Below are 25754 nucleotides of genomic sequence, written 5' to 3'. Positions count from 1 at the left end.
TAATTGAACTGACCATGAAACATACCTCCCTTGTTGAACCTTAGAAAGTTTTGCATAATATTCAAATCTACTCATGACTGTATTTTGCAAATATTAGTGCCATATATCATTTGGACTTTCCAGAGTCCTTAAACTCTTGGTTCATAATATTTTTTCTCTCAATGCCAAGGGTCAGTGTTTTGGCTTGATTGGAACAAAAAAGTCTGAGGAATGTGTGATCAATCTGATTACATGCTAGGAACAGGACTCCAGCACTTCTGTGTTTTACAGTATGGTGGGCAGAGCATCAGGGAAACTGTGTACTAACTCACCATCCATTCCTTCAGAGTATGTCCAAAGCATTTTGTCTTCAGCCTCAGCATCCATCTGTAACATGAATACAAGTTCTGAGGTCATGCATTTGATGTTAACCAAAACATGAAAACATACAATTAGAAGTTTATGGTGAGAAACAGAGTAACCCTCCTTGCCCTTGAATCCCATTCTGACTCTATGAGGATATCACAGTGACTCTCTTCCATACCAGGGGTTTTAAGAGACACATCTACAGATGCTGAGAATCAGAGAGAACAACAAGAAGACTGATATCCTTGTACACAAGTGTTTTGGGTTTCACAATTATCAGGCATTAAAAAAATTAAGAATTTATCAGCTGTGTTTGTGAAAGGGATAAAATCTCAAAAGTTAAACCAAAAGATTTCCAATGGATTTACTAAAATCTGATTCTTTTACATTTCTAGATCTTTTCCAACACATACTTCTTTCTAAGGGAAAATAAATGTCAGCCTAGACAAGCAACCTGAAGCCAAATTCATGTAATGTTCCCAGAATATACCATGAAAAAATGTTGTCAACAATAACCTACATTTACTCCCAAACTTCAAGAAAAAAAAATGTTACAATCATCTGAAAATAAAAGGAAGGTGAAGTCTGAGTTCTGTGGCAGTATCAAATCCCCATCAGTAGTAAGAATTTTAAATGCCATAAAATAATTTATCAAAAGATTGCAAACACTTTCAAGGACTTTTGTTTTCATAGACTCTGACTTGAAGACATATAACCATTTCACAAGGATTGGTTAATCCCTCTCTTAGTTTAATTTACTTCTGCACACTCTCAGAAAGAATTTTTAAATATAAATAATTTGTTTTGTCTATTGAAAATAAGAAGCAGGTGGAAGGTGCACTCTGTGGCTCACTCCTTGCAACCTGAGGAGCAGAGAGCCAATGGTTGCCCTGGAAATGGGAGCTCCTCCCTGCTCCCAGACAAGGCTGTGACTGAAGGTGCTGATCTGCACAGACCTGTGACACAGAGCAGGTGTGGCAGCAATGATGGACTCTAACTTCCACTGATGAGCATTTTATGTGCCACACTTCTGCTCTTTCACACTCTCCAAGTACTGCACATAGTAGGTCCATTATTTTGATTACTGTAGTTGCGACAAATGACTCCAGAACACACTATGTATCATGTCTGGCCAAACCAGTATAGGCTATTTATCCATTGCACATTTTTTCACCTGGAATATGACACATGAAATTAATGACAGTTCTCATAAGCTAGAACAGTTAAAACCACAAGAACACTTCTGTCATTGCTTCATAATAAACACCATAGCAGTTGCTCAACTGCTCTTTAAATTAGCAAACAGAATGTGTTCATGACTTTCAAAAGCAGTTGCTTTAATCTAAATAAAATGGTTCATTGATATGAATATTTTATAACTATGCAACAGAAAATAAAAATACAGCAGAGGTAATTTTTTTTCTGTTGATTTTCCTTTTAAAACTGCATGAGTTTATGGCAAATAATGCAGTGCCCAAAATTCAAAGGGCTTGATGTATTCAGGATGGGGGGCACTGCCCTGTGAAGCCCCTCATCTAGGGTAAACCCCCATTGCTTAAAAAGTGGCTCAACTCACACAAATTTCCTTCTGTGTGCTACACAGATAACCAGGTTGAGAGTGATCAGCACCATGTGAGGGTTAAAAATGAAACCCATCACATATTTTAGAGGAAGATATTCCCATGGGAGAGCATCCACATAATAGATGTCTACTGAAGGCCCAGGGCAGTTATTATTTGGTAGATTATGAATAATATGTTAAAGTTAAAGACCAGAGGGCAGCTATTTGTTAGTTTTAGATGGTATAGTATGGATATGTTAGTATGAAATACCTGAGGAATTGGATTTTTTTAATTGGGGATGGACATAAATGCTTTATTTATTTTTTCATATGTACTGCTGAGGATCAAACCCAGTGCCTCACATGTACTAGGCAATAGTTCTACCACTGAGCTACAACCCCAACCTCAACACATCTATTTTATTAATTTCAGATAGTTCAGTATGGATGTAATATTGGCTGTCGAGGCCTCAGCTCTTATATTGGTTTTAGGAGCTACAGTATGGATATATTAGTATAAAACATCACAAGGAAGCTATTATATTCATGTTATAGGACACAATGTGGTATTATTTACTTTAATGTCACAAAAGAGTCTATATTAGCATTAGAAATCATGATACAGCTCTTATACATGTGTTAGATGAAACCATATGTATATCATATTGATTTTAATAGAGACAATAGGGCAAATATATTCATATTAAATGCCATAGGGAAGCTATTAAATTAGTGCTAGATGCCGCAATATAGATATTATATTGGTATTTCAACTACAGTGTGGACCTTATAACAACATTAAAGGACACAGTGCAGCTATTTTATTATTGCTAAAGGATGCAGTGTGGACACCACATTAATATAAAAAGCCACAGAGTATGTACTACATTAGTGTTAGATCTAACTGCATGGATGTTATATTAGTATTATAGGCCACAGTGTGTTTATTATGTTAGTATTGGTGGCCAAAAGGTAGACATTATATTAATATTGAAGTTCACGAGGGGTGCTACAAGTGTTAGCTTCTTCAGAATGTATATTCTATTAGTATCACAGGTCACAGTGCAGGTATTCTATTAGTGTTAGAGTCTGCAGTGTGGATAATATGCTAGTGTTGAGGCCACAGTATGGATAATATATTGATATAAGAGCTCATAATGTACACATATTAGTATTAATATTGAAAGCCCTATGGCTGCTGTTGTATTCATGGGCAAGGCCTCTCTGTGGATGCTGAATTAGTGTCAGGAGGCCACATATGGACACATTAGCATCAAAGGTCACTATGGATGGTGGATTAGCATTGGAGGCTGCACATGGATAGCACATGAGCATTATCATTCCACCACATCAGTGTCAGGACACTGTTGGGTCCTAGAAGGAAGATGTCCCTCAGGTGGCCACTGGGGCTCAGCCCAGGATGCCAGAGTTCAGCAGGACCCAGGTGCCCTTCTTGATGTTCCTGACAAATGGACAAAATTCAGTACTATGTCCAGATTATTCAAGGCCATGATTTTAGAAATTCAAATATAAATGAAACCCATTACACATGGTTTTCTCAAAAAGTGATGATTGAACAAGTTTTAGAAAACTATACTGACTATATTAACTATTACTATATTAATATTTAAGTATATTAAAATATACACAGACTGAAACTCTTAACAAAATTAACTTAAAACAGTCAATAATTTAAATTTGAGACAACTAAAAGTTTCTAGGAGAAAGAAGAAAATCTATGTAATCTTAGAGTTAGTGATGAGGGCATGTGTGTGTGTGTATTCTAGTACTGGGACTGAAAGCAAGTCCACACATATGCTGGAAAATCTCTTTAACAATGAGCTACCTCCCCAGCCCTTGGCGATGACTTTTAATTCAAATACCGAAAGCCAATTGACAGAAGAAATCTAATAATAAGTTGATCTTTAAAAGATTAAAATTTTACCAAATGTTTTACTGCATGCCAATCCCAATTGCTCAAAATACTGAGGCAGGAGGATTGCAAATTTGAGGCCAGATGGGGAGATTCAAAAAAGGGTGGATTGTGTCTCAGTGGTTGAGCAAAGTCCAGCATGTGTGACACTCTGGATTCCATTCCCAAAACCATACAAAAAAAAAAAAAAAAGTTATACTGTGAGAGAGAACAAAATGACAAGCCAAACGCCAAGATAAAGGTTTTACAAAACACATTTCTGTAAAGAAATTTTTATGTAAAATACACAGAGAATTTTGTTTTGAGTTTTTATTTTTATTTATTTATTTATTTATTTTTTGTAAACAAATGGGATACATGTTGTTTCTCTGTACATGGAGTCAAGACATACCATTTTTGTAATCATAAATTTACATGGGTCAATGTTGTTTGATTCATTGTTATTTTTTTCCTGCCCCCCTCAACATACCCAACCCTCTTTTCCCTATATACAGTCCTACCTTCCTCCATTCTTGCCACCCTCCTTAACCATAACCCTAAAACTAACCCTACCCCAACGCTAACACCTCCAACCCCCCATTATATGTTCTCATGCACTTATCAGTGAGATCTCTCATCTTTAGATTTTTGAGATTGGCTCATCTCACTTACCATGATATTCTCCAATTCCATCCATTTGCCTGCAAATGTCATAATTTTATCATTCTTTATGGCAGAATAATATTCCATTGTATATATATGCCACAGTTTCTTTATCCACTCATCAATTGAAGGATATCTAGGTTGGTTTCACAATTGGAAATGGTGAATTGAGTAGCTATGAACATTGATGTGGCTGTATCTCTGTAGTATGCTGATTTTAAGTCCTTTGGGTATAGGCCAAGGAGTGGGAGAGCTGGGTCAAATGGTGGTTCCATTTCAAGCTTTCTGAGGAATCTCCACACTACTTTCCAGAGTGGCTGCACTAATTTGCAGTCCTACCAGCAATGTATGAGTGTACCTTTTTCCCCACATCCTCACCAACGCCTATTGTTGCTTGTTGATAATCGCCATGATAATTGGGATGAGATGGAATCTTAGAGTAGTTTTGATTTGGATTTCTCTTATTACTAAAGATGTTGAACATTTTTTCATATATTTGTTGATTGCTTATACTTCTTCTGTGAAGTGTCTGTTCATTTACTTAGCTCATTTGTTGAATAGGTTATTTGTATTCTTGGTGTAGAGTTTTTTGAGTTCTTTAGAGATTCTGGAAATTAGCGCTCTATCTGAAGTATGAGTGGCAAAGATTTTCTCCCACTCAGTAGGCTCTTTCTTCACATTGCTGATAGTTTTCTTTGCTGAGAGAAAGCTCTTTAGATTGAAGCTATACCAATTATTGATTCTTGCTTTTATTTCTTATGCTATGGGAATCCTGTTAAGGAAGTCTGATCCTAAGCCGACATGTTGAAGATTTGGATATAATTTTTCTTCCATGAGATGCAATGTCTCTGATCTGATTCTAAGGTCCTTGATCCATTTTGAGTTGATTTCTGTGCACGGTGAGCGATAGGGGTTTAATTTCATTCTGTTGCATATGGATTTCCAGTTTTCCCAGCACCATTTGTTGAAGAGCCTATCTTTACTCCATTGCATATTATTGGCACCTTCGTCTATTATGAGAAAATTGTAATTATTTGGGTTTGTGTCCATGTCCTCTATTCTCTACCACTAATCTACCTATTTTGGTGCCAAGACCATACTGTTTTTCTTATTACTGCTTTGTAGTATAGTTGAGTTATGGTATTGTGATACCCCCTGCTTCACTCTTCCTGCTAAGGACTGCTTTAGCTATTCTAGGTTTCTTATTCTTCCAGATCAATTTAATGATTGTTTGCTCTATTTCTGTAAGGTCCATCATTGGGATTTTAATTGGAATTGTTTGAATCTGTGTAACACTTTTGGTAGTATGGCCATTTTGCCAGTATCAATTCTGCCTATATAAGAACATGGGAGATCTTTCTATCTTCTAAGGTTTCCTTTAATTTCTTTCTTCAGTGTTCTGCAGTTCTCATTGTAGAGGTCTTTACCCTCATTTGTGAGATTGATTCCCAAGTATTTTATTTTTTTCAATGCTATTGTGAATGGGGTAGTTTTCCTAAGTTGTCTTTCTGAAGATTCATCACTTATGTATAAAAATGCATTGGATTTATGAGCATTGATCTTGTAACCTGCTACTTCACTGAATTCACTTATGAGTTCAAAAAGTTTTCTGGTGGAATTTCCTGGATCCTCCAAATATTTAATCATGTCATCAGTGAACAGGGATAGTTTGAGTTCTTCTTTTCCAATTCATACCTCTTTAAATTCTTTGGTTTGTCTAATAGATCTGGCTAGAGTTTCAAAGATGATGTTGAATAGAAGTGGTGAAAGAGGGCATCCCTTCCTTGTTCCAGTTTTTAGAGGATATGTTTTCAGTTTTTCACCATTTAGAATGAGTTTGGCCATGGGCTTGGCATAGATGGCCTTTACAATGTTAAGGAATTTTCCCACTATTCCAATTTTTTCTAGTGTTTTCAGCATGAAAGGATGCTCTATTTTATCAAATGATTTTTCTGCATCTATTGAAATAATCATGTGATTCTTAACTTTAAGTCTGTTGATATGATGAATGACATTTTTTGATTTCCAGACGTTCAACCAACCTTGCATCCCTGGGATAAAACCCAATTGATCGTGGTGCACTGTCTTTTTAATATACTTTTGTATGTGATTTGCTAAAATTTTGTCGAGAATTCTTGTGTCGATGTTCATTAAGAATACTGGTATAAAATTTTCTTTTCTCAATGTGTCTCTGTCTGGTTTAGGTATCAGGGTGATATGGGCTTCACAGAAAGAGTTTGGGAGGGTTCCCTTCTCTTCTATTTCATGGAATACTTTGAGGAGTATTGGAATGAGCTCTTCCTTAAAGGTTTTGTAGAACTCGGCTGAGAACTCATCTGATCCCAGACCTTTCTTTGTTGGTAGGCTTTTGATGACCTCTTCTATTTCATTGCTTGAAATTGATTTATTTGAGTTGCGTTTATCCTCCTTGCACAGTTTAGGTAATTCATATGTCTCTAGAAACTTGTTGATGTCTCTGAGGTTTTCTGTTTTGTTAGAATATAGATTTTCAAAAGAGCTTCTAGTTATGTTTTGTATTTCACTTGTGTCTGTTGTGATATTTCCTTGTTCATTCTGAATTTTAATAATTTGAGTTTTCTCCCTCTTTCTCTTTATTATTGTGGCTAAGTGTGTATCAATTTTGTTTATTTTTTCAAATAACCAACTATTTATTTTGTTAATTTTTTGATTGTTTCTTTTGTTTCAATTTTGTTGACTTTTGGCTCTGATTTTAACTATTTCCTTTCTTTTACTACTTTTGGTGCTGGTTTTCTCTTCCTTTTCTAGGGCTCTGAGCTGTAGTGTTAAGTCATTTATTTGTTGATTTCTACTTTTTTTGTTTAATGCACACCATGAAATAAATCTTCCTCTAAGAACTGCTTTTATAGTGTCTCAGAGATTTTTATATGATATGTTTCTGATCTCATTTACTGCTAAGAATTTTTTAATTTCCCTCCTGATGTCTTCTGTTATCCATTCATCATATAATAGTGTATTATTTAATCTCCAGCTATTGTAGGTGTTTCTGTTTTTTATTCTGTCATTTATTTCTGATTTTAATCAATTATGTTCTGATAGAATACAAGGTACTATCTCTATCTTCTTGTATTTGCTAACAGTAGCTTTGTGGCATAAAATATGATCTAATTTAGAGAAGGATCCATATGCTGCTGAGAAGAAAGTGTATTCATTCTTTGTTGGATGGTATATTTTATATATGTCTGTTAAGTCTAAATTGTTGATTGCATTATTGAAATCTATGGTTTCTTCATTCAATTTTTGTTTTGAAGATCTATCCAGTGGTGAGAGAGTTGTGTTAAAATCACCTAGTATTATTGTGTTGTGGTCTATTTGATTTCTGGAATTGAGAAGAATTTGTTTGATGTACATGGATGAGCCAATGTTCAGGGAATTTATATTTATGATTGTTATGTCTTGCTGATTTATGCTTCCCTTAAGCACTATGGAATGTCCTTCTTTATTCCTTCTGACTCGTTTTGGATTGAAGTCCACATTATCTGAAATGAGGATGGATACTCCAGCTTTTTGCTGTGTTCATGTGCATGGTATGTTTTTTCCCATCCTTTCACCTTTAGTCTATGGTATCTCTTTCTATGAGATGAGTCTGTTTCAGGCAGCATATTGTTGAATTTTTCTTTTTTATCCAATCTGCTAGTCTATATCTTTTCATTGATTAGTTCAGGACATTAACATTCAGGGTTATTATTGTGATATGATTTGTATTCCCAGTCATTTGACTTGTTTTTGTTTTTTGACATGATTTGGTTTCTCCTTTATTTGGCTATTCCTGTAGGCTCGTTCCTCTCATTGCTCATTTGCTTCATTGTTGTTCTTTTCTTCCTCATGGAATTTTTTGCTGAGAATGTTCTGTAATTCTGGCTTTCTTTTTGTAAATTCTTTTAGCTTTTGTTTACCATGGAAGGATTTTATTTCATCATCAAATTTGAAGGTAAGTTTTGCTGGGTATAAGATTCTTGGTTGGCATCCATTTTCTTTCAGGGCTTGATATATGTTTTTCCAGGCCCTTCTAGCTTTTGGGGTCTGAGTGAAAAATCTGCTGATATCCGTAGTGGTTTCCTCCTGAATGTAATTTGGTTTTTTTCTCTCACAGCCTTTAAAAGTCTGTCTTTATTTTGTATGTTAGGTATTTTCATAATAATGTGCTTTTGTGTGAGTCTGTGTAATTTTGTGTATTTGGAGTCCTATAAGCCTCTTGAACTTGGTTTTCCATTTCATTCTTCAGTTTTGGAAAATTTTCTGATATTATTTTAGTGAGTAGATTGTTTACTCCTTTGTTTTGTTCCCTAAGCCTTCCTCAATCCCAATAATTCTTAAATTTGGCCTTTTCATGATATCCCATAATTCTTGTAGATTCTGTTCATGATTTGTTATCATCTTCTGTTTGGTCAACTTTGTTTTCAAGATTAAATATTTTGTCTTCAATATCTGAGATTCTCTCTTCCAGGTGTACTATCCTTTTGGTTATGCTTTCTATGGAGTTTTAACTTAGTTTATTGTTTCCTTCATTTCAAGGATTTCTGTTTGTTTTTTTTTTTTCAGTATCTCTAACTCTTTATTGAAATGATCCCTTGCTTCCTGTATTTGCTCTTTTCACTGTTGATTGATATGATCATTTAATGCCTGCATTTGCTCTTTCATCTCCTCATTTGCTTCCCTGATTGTTTTACTTATGTACGTTCTGAACTCCCTTTCTGACATTTCTTCTGCTGTGCTGTCATTGGGTTTTATTGATATAGTATGTAGGTTTGTTTGAGACATTTTCTTCCCTTGTTTTCTCATATTGGTCAGATATCAGTGGGACTCTGAGATATTGCAGATTTCCTCTATTGGCTTATTGTGTCGCTGTAGATTTTCAGTATATCACCTCCCAGCCTTCAGTAGCCTGATGTCTTGGAGAAACATGATAATGCAGTACTTCTGAAGAAACTGCCCCTAGACCACTACTGGTTCCAGGGCTTGGAGCTGGCTCTGTGCGGAAAGGCTCTAACTGGGCGGCCTGCTGTGAGAATGTTGTTGTAGAATGGGCCTGCCTCTCTAGGGAGCTGGCCTGCTTGGAGAAATCTCTGGCTGCCCTGCCCTGGTCCCTGAAGCCACCTGCGGGCCTGGGCCCACTGCTGGTTCCTGGGCTAGAGCTGGCTCTGTATGGAAAGGCTCTGAGTAGCTGGCCATGGAAGGAACCTGCCATCAGAGGGAGTAGGGCTTCTTGGAGAAGTCTCTGGCTGCCCTGCCCAGGACCCAGAGGCTGCATGTGGGCCAGAGCTCGCCACTGGCTCTGGTACTTGGAGCTAGCTCTGTGCAGAAAGGATCTCACTGGGTGGCCTGCTCTGAGAAGCTGGCTGTGGAAGGAGCCAGCCGCTGGAGGGAGCAGGGCTGCCTGGGGAAGACTCTAGCTGCCCTGCCATGCTCTGAGAACCCACCCCTGTCCAGGCCTGCCACCCAGGCCGAGCTTCACCCAGTGGGGGAGACTCACCTCGTGGCTCTATGTTAGTCTGAGTCTCTCAATGCCTCCCCTTCTTGAATCCTGGGTTCTGGAGTGACAGGAGATGCAGTCACCCTCTAGTCTGCCATCTTGTATCACCCACAGAGAATTCTTAGAAACCAACAATTAAAATCCCAAAGTAAATTGGTAAATATCTGAACAGATGCATGACCAAAGAAAACACAAAGATGGCAAAGAGTTGCACAAAATGATGTTCAGAATTTCATATCATCAGGGAATCACAAATAAAAAAGTACTGAGGTAGCATGGCACAGATATTATGGACTGCTGGACTCTAAGAATAGGCATGGCACCAATAGCTCCAGGATGTGGCACCCCAGCACCCTCAGGCATTCTTGGGAGAACATGTGGCACAGCCACATTGGAGGACAGTGTGCCAGTTCTACTCAAAGCAAAATAAGTCTAAAGTGTGACCCAATGGTGTGCCTATAATTAACTGCATTTGGACAAGTGCTTTGAGGAGCATGTAAGAACAAAACAGCATGTAATTATGCAACAGAGCTCTGGTGATGCTGATCAGATCATAAATTGGGATGTTCGTCCATAGCTGAATGCACAATTGTACTACTAACCTACACAAAGACACAGGTGCATCCTACCTGGTATGCTGCAAGTGAAATAAGATGAGCCAAAGAGGCGGCATTGTCCAACTTTCATGACATTCTAGAAAAGTCAAACTTGCAGTCAGGTGAGAAGATGCATAGGATGAAGCCCAGGAGGGTACCCAGTTCAGAAGCCTCCATCCACATGGAGTCTGGATCACCACCTTCCCTGTGCATAGTTGTATTCAGAAACTCAAGAACTCCCCAAACTACTTCTTTCAGAGACTTCCTAAAGAGCAATCATGTAGACATGATGAATTATTACCTCAGTCTGCTAGCACCTTTCCCCACACGATGGACAGGGGCTGGAACTTGAAATATAAATTTATCACTTGGTCTTCTCATGACCATCATTCATCCAGAAGCTGTCCTAGAGCCCACCAAAAGTCCCTTTTAGAGCAGAAGACCCTCCTACCACCCCAGAGATTCTGCAGGATTTAGGATATCTGTGCAAGTAACCAAGACAAAGAACCCACACTGGAAAAACAATGATCCTAACACCCTGATCACTGAAGGATATGAAGATTATAGGAATGCTGGGCCAGGAATTGGGGGCGGAGGTCAATGGGTATTTCTTATTTTGTCACAAAATTTCATCTGGAACAGAAATTAATATTGCTCATAATGGAACAATGAATTAATGACATGGTACAAATAGGAGCTAGGTCACCCCCTTCAGGGGGTGAAGTCACACAATAGCAAGGGGAGATAGTAGAGTGATCTATGTTATAATGGATCAGAATCTGCCAACTACACATCACTATAGACTCACATTTAGCTTAAGATACACACAGATGGTCTCAAATCAACATAGGAGAAGGTAGAGATTAGAACACATATATACTATCTTGCATTGTTCATTTTTTTTTTGTTATAAACCTCCACACTTTTATTTTACAAATGGTGAAACCAAGGCTCAGAAACCAAGGCATATCTAAGATGATGCAATGGGAAGTTTCTTGGTCCTGAGGCCATGGAGAAGCAGGCATTAAGGCTGGAAATGGGGCTGTGGGTGAAGCCAAGGCTGTGGGCTCTGCTGTGTGACTCAGTGGAGTGAGACAGACTTGGACGGGGTGCTGCTGGATGCATCAGCAGCTGTCCACCTGCTAGCACTGGCTGTGAGCAACTGCAACTATGAAGGCTTGATGCGGAGGCTCCCCTGGCTGTGTTACTGCAGTCAACTGTGCCTTGTGGATTTGGGGTTCTGCTGGTTCCTGTATGAGGCAGTTTCCATGCCCAGGTCAGACTTTACCAGGTCCACTGTCTCTTACTGCTGTCCCGCTGGTTCAACCTCCCTGGCTGAATACTGGATGCAGGCTCTGTGGGCCAAAGGTGGGTGCTGCATGCCTCAGAGTGTGACTACAACACCAAGGATGCCCAGTACCTGAACCTACCCACCCATGTGTGCACCATCCAACCTCACCAGCCATACCCTAAGGCCGACAAGTGACTCTAGGATGAGAAGTACAAGCCTGTTGAAATTCTCAACAAGGATCAGGTGGACCAGGTGTGTCAGAGGAGCAGGTGTTGCAAAAGGAGAAAAAAGAAAGGTTCTCCTGAGCCTGGTCGACTTGCCAGTTCAGAGGTTCTCACCCTGGCAGACTGTGCAGTGTGTTAGTGTAATCCAGGTCTGAGTCCTGGCAAGCTGTGCAGTTGACTGGCACAGTTCAGGTCTGGGCCCTGGCACACTTTGCAGTTGGCTGGTGTAGTCTAGGTCAAGCCCTGGAACACTGCAATTGTCTGATGCAGTCCAGGTCCAGGCCCTGGCAGACTATGCAGTCGGCTGCTGCAGTTCAGGTTGGAGCCCTGACAGATTGTTCAGTTGAGGAGAGTAACACCTTCTCCTGCAAGCCTAAGACCCTGGGTTCTCTTCTCACTATCACAAAAAAAAGCCCTTCATCCTTTTTCACTGGGTGGAACAATTGCCTTGATAGATGTCCTCCATTGCTCAGTTCACTCCCAAACTCTCTTCTAAGGCCATTCCTATTATCTTTTTTAAATTTTGTGTGTTTGCCTCCTCTTGTTATTTTCTACGAGTAACATTTTTGTTTAGATTTTTAAAACATTTTGAGCCAGGTGTGGTGTTACACACCTCTAATATGAGTTACTCTGGGATTTAAGGCAGGAGGGTGACATGTTTGGGAAGCCCACCTTGGCAGCTTAATCACAAGTCTCAAAGTAAAAAGGGCTGGGGATGTTGCTCACTGGTGGAGCACTGGAAGTGAGGAAGGCCCTGTGGTAAAACCCCATCAGAACAAAATAATGTAAAACACTATTTTAAAATAATTACAGTTTCCCAGGAAGTTGATAAAATAATACATTTTGTATACTTTTCACCCAGTTTCCTTAAGTGGCATTGTTTTTTATAACTAATACTAAACCAGCATATTGACTGTGCTGTGACTGGTTTTGAGAGGGAAATGCTCTTGTAAAATCAAACTGGTTTTTCCATATGTGTATTTACAATGGATTTAGTTTGGAAGGAAAAGCAGGTCCTGATCTCAAAATCTATAGCTAATTGTAATCCTGTTGATGTTATACTTCAGGTAGCCTTAGAACAGAGATCTTTGGAAAGAAATAAATTTAAATATGTAGTTGGTACTTAAGCTAGGTTATGACAATCATACCTTTTAAGCTAAAATATCAGAGGAATGAGACTTCCTCCCTCATCTTGGTAGCTTCATGCTATTTAATATAACCAGATGATGAAACAAAAAAATACCCAAATGTAATGGGTAGGAGCTGGGGGTGTAGCTCAGTGACAGACAACTCACCTGGATCCTGTGATGCACTGAGTTTGATCCTCACAACATGAAAGTAAATAAATGAAAATAAGGGAATCATGTCCATCTGCAGCTAAAAATAAATAAGTAAATAAATAAGAAAGCTAATATATATATATATATATATATCTATAAATGTATATATGTATATATACATATGTACATATATATATATATATTAAAATCCTTCTAAAAATTCAATGGGCACATATAATTGCTAGATGAAAGTTTTTAATAGAAATTTGTGTATTATTAATTAATTAATTTTGGTACCAGGGATTGAACCCAGGGGTGCTTAACCACTAAGACACACCCCACCCCTTTTTGCTTCTTTATTTAGAGATAGGGTCTATGATGCTTAGGGCCTCACTTTGAACTTTAAACCTTCTGCCTCAGCCTACCAAGCCACTGGGATTAGAGATGTGTGCCACCATACCCAGCCAGAAATAAGATTTTGATATTATTTTCTAATCCAAGGAGTCAGGGCTCTTTAAAGAAGTGGCAGATACTAGAAACAAGAGAGTAAGTATAAAGCCAGGGTAACATTTAAGTATCAGAAAGATCTTTGGGACAAAGCAAGAAAATATGTTAAAGGACAACAGGAGATAATGGAAAAAAGATCCCAGTGGAAAGACCTGAAAGGTTAAACCAAGAATGAATTGAGGAATGAGGAACTACAGAATTGGATAATAAATAACAGCCTAAGGTAACTCTCCAATGTCCACAGTGATATAAATAAGTAACTGAATAGATAAATAAGTGGGTTGAGTGGAAAGAACTTGTGTAGAGGAATTTCAGATAATTGGGGCACACATTCAGCCATCAAGGAGGTGGAGTTAACTCCCTATTCCTTATGTGCAGGCCATACAGAGTGACTTCCTGGAAGAGGAAGAGGCAGAAATGAGAATCCAAAGGAAATGCAACTGCACTAAGTGATAGCACACTAGTGTTTGTTCTATATGACACCTTTTCTAGGACATTAACCCATCAGAGACAGTGCATATAAATCATATCAGAAGAAAAATGAGGATGAGTCTACCTAGGAAATCTCTGTATTTTCTTTGCAATTTCTGTATAAAGACAAAATCTACTCAAAAAACAAAACTTAAGACCTGGTTATATGTTTTTAAACACTTGGTTGTTTATACAATTATAATTGCTGATACATGACATTCTAACTAGTTCTGTATTTTACTATGAATTCAAAAAGTAACAGAAAAGTAAACCATTTCACCTAATATATGATTCAAGATAACACTACTTTTACAGGTTTTGTGTTGAAATAAAAACACATGTATGTCAACTTATATTTTCATGCAGTCACTAGGTACTAGGTGCAGCTTCTAAAAACTTTATCACTTTGCACTAAAATAACATTTTAGAGACTATTTCAACTCATGACTGAACTTCCTCAACAGAGGGACTTTCACTGTGACGAGATCAGTTATTCCCAAGAATCCTTGTCCTATTTTTATTTCTATTCATACTCTTTAGCAGTGATAGATTCAAAATGTTCATTTGACTAATAGCAAAGAGAAGAAAGAGATAAACAGGACTGGCAACTACATGGGAGATGCTTTGTGAGAAAAAGAGGTTAGAAGGACACCAGAGTCCATTGCCTCCACGATGCTCGGCAGGAAGTGAAGAAATTGGAGAAACATAGTCCATGGATGATCTTAGATGCTGCTATGATTTGGAAAATTACTTTTCCTTTTAGAAACCACAAACCATTATTGGAGGTCCAAAATCTTTAATGGTTCCAAATTGAGTTATACTTCTAAGTTATTTTATTATTACTCTATCTGGTCATAAAATTTATGATAATTAAAATATCTAGTTGCTGGGGATGCAGTTCAACAGAAGAGCACTTATCTAGCATGCAGAAGGTCCTGGGTTCAACCTCCAGCACCAAAAAAGAAAAAAAAAAAAGAACTATGTCTTAATCACATAATCAAGTACAAAATGAATAACCACTTCTAGCAAAACGTGTTAGACCTGAAATAATGTACACTATCAAAATAAAAATACCCCCTCAGAGTGGATCACACACCTAGACTATCATGTACACTGGTGTCTCATCAGGAAGCATGTTCATTTTAAACATACATCAAAATAACAAAAAAGCCTTTACTGACTGTTGACAAGGGAAAATGGATATAGTCTGGCTTAGGAAAGGACACGATAGAAGCATATAATACATAGAATCCTCCATGACAAGCCAGGCACTTTGACACCAAGTGCTGTTACCCCAGCACTTGGCAGGCTAAGGGAGGGGGATAACATATTTGGGACCAACCTGGGCAATTAGGCAAAACCCTGTCTCAAAAATAAAACATTTAAATGGCTGGGGATATATGTAGCTCAGTGCTTGCCTAGCACATGCTACAGTGGTCACTTGGTTCAATTCTCACTGCCAAAAATGGTGCAGGCCAGACATTTGATCACAAAACAGGGCAGAAGTCATTATGCCAACCTCCCAAAATCATCAAACTAAATTACACTGTGTTCAACTCATAATATAACATGTCAAACCTCTGCTTCTACTAATTCAAATTTGATGATGTTTCAAATATAATAAAAATTGTGTGTTCTTTGTTAATAAATTCAACAAATATGAGAGGTATACCTGACTTTGATCTGAAAGCCATAGGTGCACTGGTATTATAATAAAACCGATTCATGGCACTTCCTGTGACAACAGGCCCATTCCCCTGATGGCAAGGAATAAGAGAAAATTTTTCTGATGAATATACAACTTTAGGAAGATAAATGGTTACACTTTCTATGTTTGAAAATTAGAAAAGAAAATGATTTTCAAAAGATTGTCTTTATAAATATGTCAGAATTATAAAAAGTAACTGCTATCTTGTCTCTTAAATAATTAATGATTTGAGTCCTGAGGAAATTTCAGAGTGGTTTTAAATATCATGCCATATAATAGCTGACATTAAACATATCACCATTCTGCTTAAAAGATGGAGACGGTTGGCAAGTCACCGGAGAAGTCCGCTTTATTACAAGATGAAGCTTACATATATACTCTTGGGGCTTCCGGGTTAAGGGAGAAAGTGACGTGTGGGTTTCTGATTGGTCCGGCTTGCTGCCGGCGGGAAAATAGGTGGCGGGAAGCTGAGACTTATGGGAAGAAGAAGCCGCTCAGGGGCCATCTTTGGTGTGGATCGGACTGCATATGGAACCTTACATTCCCCCCTCTTTGGTTTATGGGAATTCGGGACGTTGAATTTTCAATCTGGCTGCTTCCTGCTGATCAGGGGCGTTGTCAAGGGGCCCGGGGCAGGGGGGTACTTCGTCCCCCGTAAAGTCCATAAAACTAAGTGGACCTAATAGAGGGAGGCAACTACATAATTTTTCCCTGTGGTGGTCACTGCTCCCGGGGTTGAGGCCCCTTTGCAAGTTGCACAGGGTTGTCCATATAGGGTTTTAATGAGTTCCAGCTAGGGTCAGGGAAAAGAAGGGGAAAAAAGCAGAAAGGTAGGAAGTTATCATTCCTCCTGAATGGGTGAGGCACGAGAGACAGAGTTTCAAAGGATTAGAGGGATCCACGGAACTGGTGTCCAGAGGAGTAGGGGGTGAGTCTCCTTGGTCAGCCGGGCAGGGTTTTAACCTGGAAATATGGATCCAAGGAGTGGTCTCGTTATTAGGTAGGATGAGTTTAGCTGCGGTGGGGGTACTAAGGATTACTGGGTATGGTCCCAGCCATTTAGGAGATAAGGGTCAAGGAGGGAGAAGGGGAGGTTGAATAGGCAAGATCCCCTGGGTTAGATGTGGGCTGTCCCTAAAACCCTGAGGAAGAACCATCCAAGTGAGCTGTTCGGAGTGTCGTGTGTGGGGGTCGGTCCATGTGAAGGCAAAAAGGTCCTGTGAGGAAGGGTCTAGAGGTACGGAAAAGAAGGCATCCTTCAAGTCCAGAACTGAGAAGTGAGTGGAAGAAGCTGGGATGAGAGAGAGTAGAGTGTAGGGATTGGGAACAAGAGGGTGGATGGGTATGACAGCGGCATTTATGGAGCGGAGGTCCTGTACCAAACGGTAGGAACCATTGGGTTTTTTTATACCCAGAATGGGGGTGTTAAATCAGCCAGGGAGAAGGGGACATGGACACAGACAATACCTTCAGCTCCAGCTACCTCCTTTAATGGGGCCATAAAAGTGGGAGGGGCCGGAGGGGGTCCATGGGAGCGCGTGAGCGGCGGGCTGAAGGAACTAGGTGGAGCGGTGGGTGTAGGAGCTATGGGCGCGGGAGCCAAGGCCGCAGGGGTGGGGAGAGAGGGGAGGAAGATGGCTCCGGGAGTATAGGGTTGAGAGGAGGGGCTCTATAAGGGGGAGGCTCATCGGCCGGGTCAAAAGAATCAAGAGAGGAGGATGGGGGAGGGGAGGACAATGGGAAAGCAATCTTAAGGGATCTCCTTCCACTTGTTCAGGCGCTGGCAATAGTTGAAAAGGTCCCTTAAAAGATTTGGATCAGAATTTTGTCAATAATTTGGGTTTGATGTCAGGCTTAAGGGAAAGAGGTCCTAAATTTTTGAGGAGACACTGGAGGGGCGTGTCTGCCACCGGGGAAGATGGGGAGGTCCCCATGGTTAGAGGGAAGAAGGGTGTAGGGAGCGGAAGACCTCGGGCGAGGAGGGAGCAGTCTGCGAGGTAAAGGGCATCCCCAATGCCTCGAGAGAGACCCGGAGGGGGATCAATCTACAAGGTAAAGGGCGTCCCCAATGCCTTGAGAAGGATCCGGAGGTTCCGGAGACGGAACGGAAGGGAAAGCACGATGGAGATTGTCACCTCGATCGCTATTCCCAAAGGGGTAAGGAACCCGGATGGCCACGAGGTTACCAGTACTGGATTTAGGCAGTTGGAGAGGAAAGGTGATTGCGGTTCCCCGTGGGTAGATTAAGCTCCTCACTCCTCATAAAGTGTCTTCTATTGGCCTCTTTTGTGTTCTGACTGAAGTGCACAGGGGTCCACTGTGACCATGAAGGTCGTGGTGGGAGGTTGTCCCCCCTTAACTCAGCGTCGGGAGGCTACCGGACGGTACCGGTGTCGGCGAACAGGAGGCATGTGTGTGCAACTTGCCAGTCTGCTGCCGGAATGGAACCGCGGGCTTGATACAGGGGAGGAAGAAAATGATGCAAAGAACTCCAATCGGGTGGAGGAGCCATGCATCAGTGTCACGGCTAGTACTCCCGCGTATAGCTGAGGTAAGGTGTGCTCTTCCAGGGGGAAACTTACAAATTTTCGAAGCCGGTGTTGAGTGTCGAGAGCCAGCGCCGGAGCAAGAGGACAAGGGTGGCCTGCCAACAGAGGAACGGAGTGCCGTTGAAGGCTAACTCCGTCCCGGGTTTCGGCACCAATAAAAGATGGAGACGGTTGGCAAGTCACCGGAGAAGTCCGCTTTATTACAAGATGAAGCTTACATATATACTCTTGGGGCTTCCGGGTTAAGGGAGAAAGTGACGTGTGGGTTTCTGATTGGTCCGGCTTGCTGCCAGCGGGAAAATAGGTGGCGGGAAGCTGAGACTTATGGGAAGAAGAAGCCGCTCAGGGGCCATCTTTGGTGTGGATCGGACTGCATATGGAACCTTACACTGCTTCTATCTTCTAATAATGATTTGAAAAATTTTCTTAGAATAAAGTCATCTTAATTAGGAAGATTTATTGTAGTATGTGTGTGTGTGTCTATGTGTGTGTGTCTGTGTGCAGGCACCCACACTGCTGAGAACCAAGCCAGGGTTTTTCACATGCTAAGTAAGTGTTCTGCCACATGACTGCACACAGTTGAACCACCCTTTGGTAATACCCCAAGATGCTCCGCCCCTCCCCACCCTACCCAAAACCCCAACCCACTCTGCCCTTCCCTACTACTTCTTGCCTTGCCTTGCCCTGCCCCACCCTGCCTGGCCTTGCCCTGACCTGAGGGTGGCCTGAATTGAGGGCAGAGACCTTACCAAGAAAGTGTACATCACCAATGGTTGTCACTGCCATAGGATGGGTGGAGCTTGCAGATTCCCTGGCCTCCCATATGTGTCCAGCCTCTGAGGCCTCCCTGTCAAACATCCCAGATCTCGAGGCCCAGATCCCTCCGGTTGGTCTCAGTTCACACTTCCTCCGCCCCAGGACACACCAACCTGAGATCTTGAGGATGTTGGAGGCCTTCCCCAAGGGCAGCCCAATGCAAGGGAGGCGGCCGTCCTCTTGGGCAGCTGCATTACCCAGGAGGCCTTATCTGAGTGCAGCCATAGGCAGCGTTACACAGGGGCAGTGGCCTTACTGGAGGGTGGCTGCCTTTCCCGAGGGCGACCTTCCCCGAGGGCAGGGTGGTGGTCAGGCGACCACAGAAGCACGTGGTCCAGGCAATATGTCTGCACCAGTGCTGAAGCAGCCAGACACCAACACAGGACAAGAAGTCGAGGCCTCCAGATCTCCAGCACACATAGAGAGGGCAGATTGAGACCTGTGCTGTGCATCTGCCTGTCCAGCCCCAGCCTGTCTCAGCCGCCTGAGAACTGGGCATGGGCAAAAAGCAGGGTGGCCTGGGCACCCGCTGTGGGATTGCCACATGTGTCTGAGTGCTGCAGCTCTTTTTAGTAACTTAGAAACATGAGACTAAAGGAGGAAAGTGCTTCTTGTTCAAGAGGAGGAAAATACTTATTTCTGATAAAATTTCTATACATTAACCACCCACTACCAAAACTCCACTAGGCATTCATGCTGGTGTGCAGGCAGGACCCAGAGGGGTGGGCACAGGAGGACACGTGAATGTGATGGTCACACAGGCAAGTCCAGCCAGGTGACACCCCTGCCACCAGACCCCACCACAGGCCCCAACCCAGGGATACTGAGGCCCACACACGAGGATTTCACAAGGGATGCTTGGGTCCAGTTGATCCAGTTTTGTCTGGAGTGAGCTGCACATGCACCCTCTGGCCCTGAGCCATTGTAGTGACATCCACCTGTCACACTGATCCTGGGGGTTTAGGGTTGACATGAAACCACACAGTGCAGAGGGAACCCCAGCTGCTCCAGGCTCCAGGATTCCATTAGCCTCCAATGAGCTGCCTAAACCTATCTCCCAGGAGTTCTGATGTCTGATCAGGTCAAACATCTCAAAGCAAAGGAGGAGCCTTTTATAAAGGCTCTTTCTTCATGTCTGGGAGGAACTGACTCAATAGGGTTTGGAGAGCATGTGAGGAGAAATTCTCAGGCAAGCGAGGCAGTCCTGGTATATTCGGCTATTAAGAATTCTTTTCCTAGTTTATAACCAATATGCACTGCTGCTTGACAAGGTAAAATGACATCTACTTTGGCTTACAGTGAAAGTGCTAGTAGCACCCAGACCACACCAAGGGGACACAGGCTCTCCTCCTACAGGTGACACAGGACAGAGGCCCTGCAGACACCCAAGAAGAGGACCTCTGTGGGCCTCATTCACAGAAGTGCAATGCGCAGCCCCCTCTCTCTCTAATACTCTGCTGCTGAAGAAGCAAGGGGAAAAGGCCACAGCAGGTCCCAGCTTCTACAACATGTGCTGCCCAGAGAGAAAGAGTGAGTGAACACAAAAGAGGTTTCCTCCTGAGTCCACCAGCTTATGTCTGATCAGGTAGGTGTGCAGACATGGCGACCAGCCAAGTGTCCCCTCCAACAGCATTGCTGTTGTGACCAGCGACTATCTGGGCACCTCCCCAGCCAGAAACAGAGCAGATTTTAATCAAGGTCCTGGCTCCATGGGTAAGGTAGGCAAAGGAGTGTAAAAAGAAGGTTTGTAGGGAGGAGTCTATAAATTCCAGAAAAAAAAACAAAAAAAAAAACATTTGTAGAATAAACAGTTAATCCCTTGTGCATTTGTAGGTACAGACCCCAATATTCCCCACACAAAAAAAACCACACTGGATTTCTGAAATCAGTGTCAAGAATAAAGTGCTTGGAACTGCCCCAAAGAGACTGAGACCCTAATAGCATTGGCAGTTTTCTTTACCACTCCTGGAAGCTTTCACATTGCCCCAGAACCACCCAAACCCCCAGAATGTATGCAGGATACACTCCTCAGGGGGTACAACTTTGGCTAGAGGATGAGAGGTGCAGGGAACTACAGAACCAAGGAGGATGAAGGCACCCTGTGACACCACTGTGTACAAACACAGGAGCCAGAATGGCATGGAAGGACATGCTGAAAGAAAAGGCTTCACTCCATGGGGTGCTATACCATGTGGTGAGACTTGGATGGCCTTGCATTTCCAATTAATCTTGGAATGAGAGCCCAAGGCAAGAAGCCAGCAGTGCCCAAAGAATGCTAAAGAGCAAATCAATCCAGAGAAGCAAATGCCAGCAAGGGACCCCACAGCAAAGAGACAGACACTGTGAGCAACACTCCTATTATCATGAGGCTTGTGAGGTATGTGCATGGGTCTCCATGTTGGCACCATCTGCCAATTCCTCAGGAGGGCAGAACAAAGCAGCGAGGCATAAAGATTAGATTATGTAATGCTCGAGGATTGCTGTTTTCAAAGAGGAAACAAATGGAATGATATGATTTGCTTGTCAAAGTCATGTCACTGAAGGAGACCCATTCCCTCCTCTTGTGAAGGACCTCATTAAAGAGGTGAATGATTTCCCAGATGCAGAATATGAGAGACCACAATCCACTCCATTCATAAGAGAAGGTCCAATTTCCAGAATCACATGGATGGATCCTATTCTGGTCTCCCTGCTTGAAAAGTGACCATTGAGGTGCTACCTAAAGGTTTCCAACATGGCCTGAACATAATTGCCAGCCTCTAGCCAGAAGATCCAGAACCTGTGTGCTTTGCCTGAACTCTCTTACTTCCAGAGAAGCAGCATCTAATTTTGAGACCAGTGGGGACATTTTTACTATTCAGAGATCTAAACAAGATCTTTGATGGAGTGGGGATGTGGTCTTAAAAATACATGCAGGAAGGAGAATACATTGCTTTTCTGGAACCCCTCTGCCATTCTGGGCTTCTGGGAAATACTTTGTATATTGTATGCAGTAGATTTGAGAAACAAATGAACAAAAACCCCAGGCTTGCTGCCTATTCTATTTCCACAGGTTCCAGTGCCTTTTTAAGATATCAAGATTGAAATATCAGTTCTTTATTTAACGTGTAAATGAAACCTGCTCTACAGGATATTTTCCATTTGCCTCTCCAGACCTGTTTGTCTACCCTTCTCCACATTGCCTTTTGCCCTGGAGTGCTGACCTATCTGAAATATACCAACTTGCTGTGTTACCCTCTAGTTTTCAGTTGGGTACAGCCGAGGGGAGACACTGTTGGGGGCTGTGCCATGCAGACTCGCCAAATGACACCTGGCAGCCAGCCAGAAGTTGTTTTGGTCACATCAGCAGTGAGGAGGTTGATTAACATAAGCACACCCATATCATTGGCCATATTCAATTAAGTCCATGCACACAACGTGTGCACAAGTGTTCCCAAGTGTTCATGATCATGCCTCCTCGTTTTGACCTTTGCCATGATTGGGCATTTAGCTCCCCACATAATCTTCACATAACTAGCATCATTCCTACCCTTCACCTCCTGGAGGGGATATAAGCTGGCTCTCCTTGAGCGCCGGGGTTCAGAGTTCAGAGTTTGAGTTCAAGTTTGAGGTTGGAGGTTCCAGGTTCAAGATTCCAGTTTCCAGGTTTGAGAGCCAGGGTTCCCGGGTTTCCTGATTGAACAATAAACCATTCTGAATTCAAGAGCCTTGCTACTCATTTGTTCCCCATGCCAAATTGACCCTGCAGGATGGCGTCAAGACAGCAGCAGGAGACAAGGACAGGCGGAGGATGAGGTTGACACATCTCTTCCCCCAACTCTCTCCCCACCATATCATCTTAGGTTGGTTGAGTCTTTTGATAATAGACCTACTCTCAAGGTTGCCCTTTCCACACAACCCTCTCTTTCTGGGTTCTACAATGCTCCCTCCTCTGGACCTTCAGATCTGGGAGTGGTAAAAGCTATTACTAGTCTCTTGGGTATTACACATAACCTTATGGTTTCCCTGTGTCCTGCCCAAATCTTGCAAATAGTCCCTTTATTAAATCCTCCTCTAATTATCTTAAATAAAAGGATTATGAAGTGCCTGATGCAGCCCTGCCTGCTATCCAGGCAATGGCAGCAGGTGTCAGCACAGCTGCCCCACTGCCTCTGGACAGTGCCCCTTCCTCCTTCCTCTGCTGGTGTTGCTTTGGCTTTCATCTAGTGAACAGGGCAATGAAGAGCAACATGGAAGTTCACCTAATGGTAGCAATCCTGCCCTTCACCCCAGAGGATACCCCGCTGCATCCCTGCCCTTGAGCCAACCTCCCCTGCAGGTGTCCTGTGTCTGGGCACTGCCCTGGAAGCTGCAGTGGTGACTCCTCAGGCTCCTTGCAGCTTCTTTGCAAACCAGCATTATGTTTCCAAAGCACCAGGCCCCAGCATGACCCAGGCAGGCATGGTCCCCAAAGAACTTCATTCGAAGCCCAAACCAGTATTTCAGGTTAGCACAATATTCCCTTGTATTTTAATGCCAGAAGCAATTTTTCTCCAGCTTTCTCAAACCTTCTTTTCTAACAAAAATATTTAGCTCACCCAGGAAACATGTCCTTACCATAAGCTCCCCACAGGAGGGCCCCTGGTCCTCTCCTCACTTTCCTCTGGGAAGCAGGGTTAAGGCACCAGGCACTCTCCCCTGAGCTGTTCTGCCAGCCAGGGGTTTGGCTGCACAAAACACAGGTGGACTCTGGCTCACCTACCCAGAAAAGGAATTTATTGGACAGAGAGGCAGGGCCTCCCAGAGTCAACAGGAAGCCTGGGGATCAATCTCAGAACAATAAGAACTGCAGCTGAGAACACTGCCAGGTGCTGCCATGGGAAGTCTTCCTGGGACAGGCATTGGCACTGGCCCCTGTGGAGACTCACCTGCACCACCTCTGCAGCATCTGGAGCCTCCTGTCTCTTTGCTTAACTCTTCCAAAATTCAAGGCTGGGCCCATACTTCCAATTGGTTAAATGCTAAGTGCTCCTCATGCCCAAGCTGGCAGGGAGGCATGGGGTCCACGGGGGGGACATGTGCTTCAGCTGCCAGAACTCCCCACAGTGAGGGAACCCCTCCCAGGCAAAGGTGCCCTGCCCAGACTCATCCTTGGCTTCCTCAGTTCAAGCTGCAAGTTCCCTTTATTCACTCCAGCACCCTGCTTTGTTCAGTGAGCACCATCTGAATACACAGCATGCTGGTACTGTTCAAGGCAATTGGTGACACAAGAGAAACCTAGATGCTGCTGTCCCAGCTCTCAGAGAACACAGGCATTGAAGAAGGATTACAGCTGCACCCCGGCACAAAGGCAGCAGCAAAATGCATGCTCAGTGCTGAAGACTTGGGAGAGCTCTGTGTATGCCCTGGCCCTGCCTCCTCAGGAAGTTATAAGGCAGATTCATAAGGGGAGACAGTGTGAATCCAGATGCATCTTCAAACCTGGGCATGGCACGGTCCCAGAACATGACTTCTAGAGCAAACCTAACTCCCATTTCTCAAGGAAAGAAGCTCCTCCTCCATGTCCATGGCAAAGCACTTGTGAAGGGCTCAACACCATCCTGCACCAGGTGCTGTGCCCATGGTTCCTGTATCCCTCACTTGGGTGTTGGGCCTAAACATGCTCAATAAATAGTGACTACTGAAACTTCATCTTACAGATGTGCAACAGAGGCTTGGGAACAGAAAGAGTCTGTCTGAAGCCAGAAAGTGGGACCTTCCCTGTGGCTGCCTAGCAGAACCGGCATGCCACACCCAGGTTGGAAGCTAAACATGCACATTGCCTTCAGGACACCACACAGCAGGCCTACTCTGCTCCCTGGACAGAGGAAAGTGACTTTGGCAGGTAACAGAGCTCAGCACCTCTCCTCCAGCAGTTGTCTGCACTTCCTGCAGTCAGTCTTATGGAGACATGACTGATCTGGCCAGAAACTCTGTGCCCAACAGGGGAAGCACCTCCACATCAGGCTGACTGCTGTTGGGCACAGACTTCCTTCATACAGCAGCCAAGTGAGGGCTACATGGTCTAGAAGATTGGCCTGGCAACCTGGGCACTCCCCCAATGGCCTTCCTTCCTTGTCCCTCTCCTCTGCTTTTTCTTTGTAACTGACCACTCTGAGTGCCATTGGGAGGGGAAAGAGGAAGGCTGCAACTTCGAGCCTTGGGTCTCCAGCCCACAGCCCACCATCAGCGATCCTCCCAACATTTTTTCGGGCACCTGCCTAATGGTGGGTACACATGCCAGTGATGGCATAGACACTGAGTAGCAAGGAGGAGCCTCTCCAGGTGTCTTAAAAGGACA

The 25754-nt window shown here is 42.7% G+C and overlaps 1 long non-coding RNA gene across 1 annotated transcript; it reads right to left on the bottom strand.

The window, feature by feature from the left end:
- On the bottom strand, positions 1-24131 carry LOC306646364. Its single transcript, XR_013759855.1, has 3 exons — positions 24032-24131; positions 1302-1519; positions 1-366 (listed from the first exon to the last, which is right to left on the bottom strand). It is a non-coding gene; the product is annotated as an uncharacterized lncRNA (long non-coding RNA).
- Between the last annotated feature and the right edge of the window lie 1623 nt (positions 24132-25754).

The sequence above is a fragment of the Sciurus vulgaris genome, assembly GCF_902686455.1.
Source record: "Sciurus vulgaris genome assembly, chromosome: 16".
NCBI classification, from domain to species: domain Eukaryota; kingdom Metazoa; phylum Chordata; class Mammalia; order Rodentia; family Sciuridae; genus Sciurus; species Sciurus vulgaris.
The sequence above is the reverse complement of the archived record's forward strand: the minus strand, read 5'-3'. Positions and strand labels throughout refer to the sequence as shown.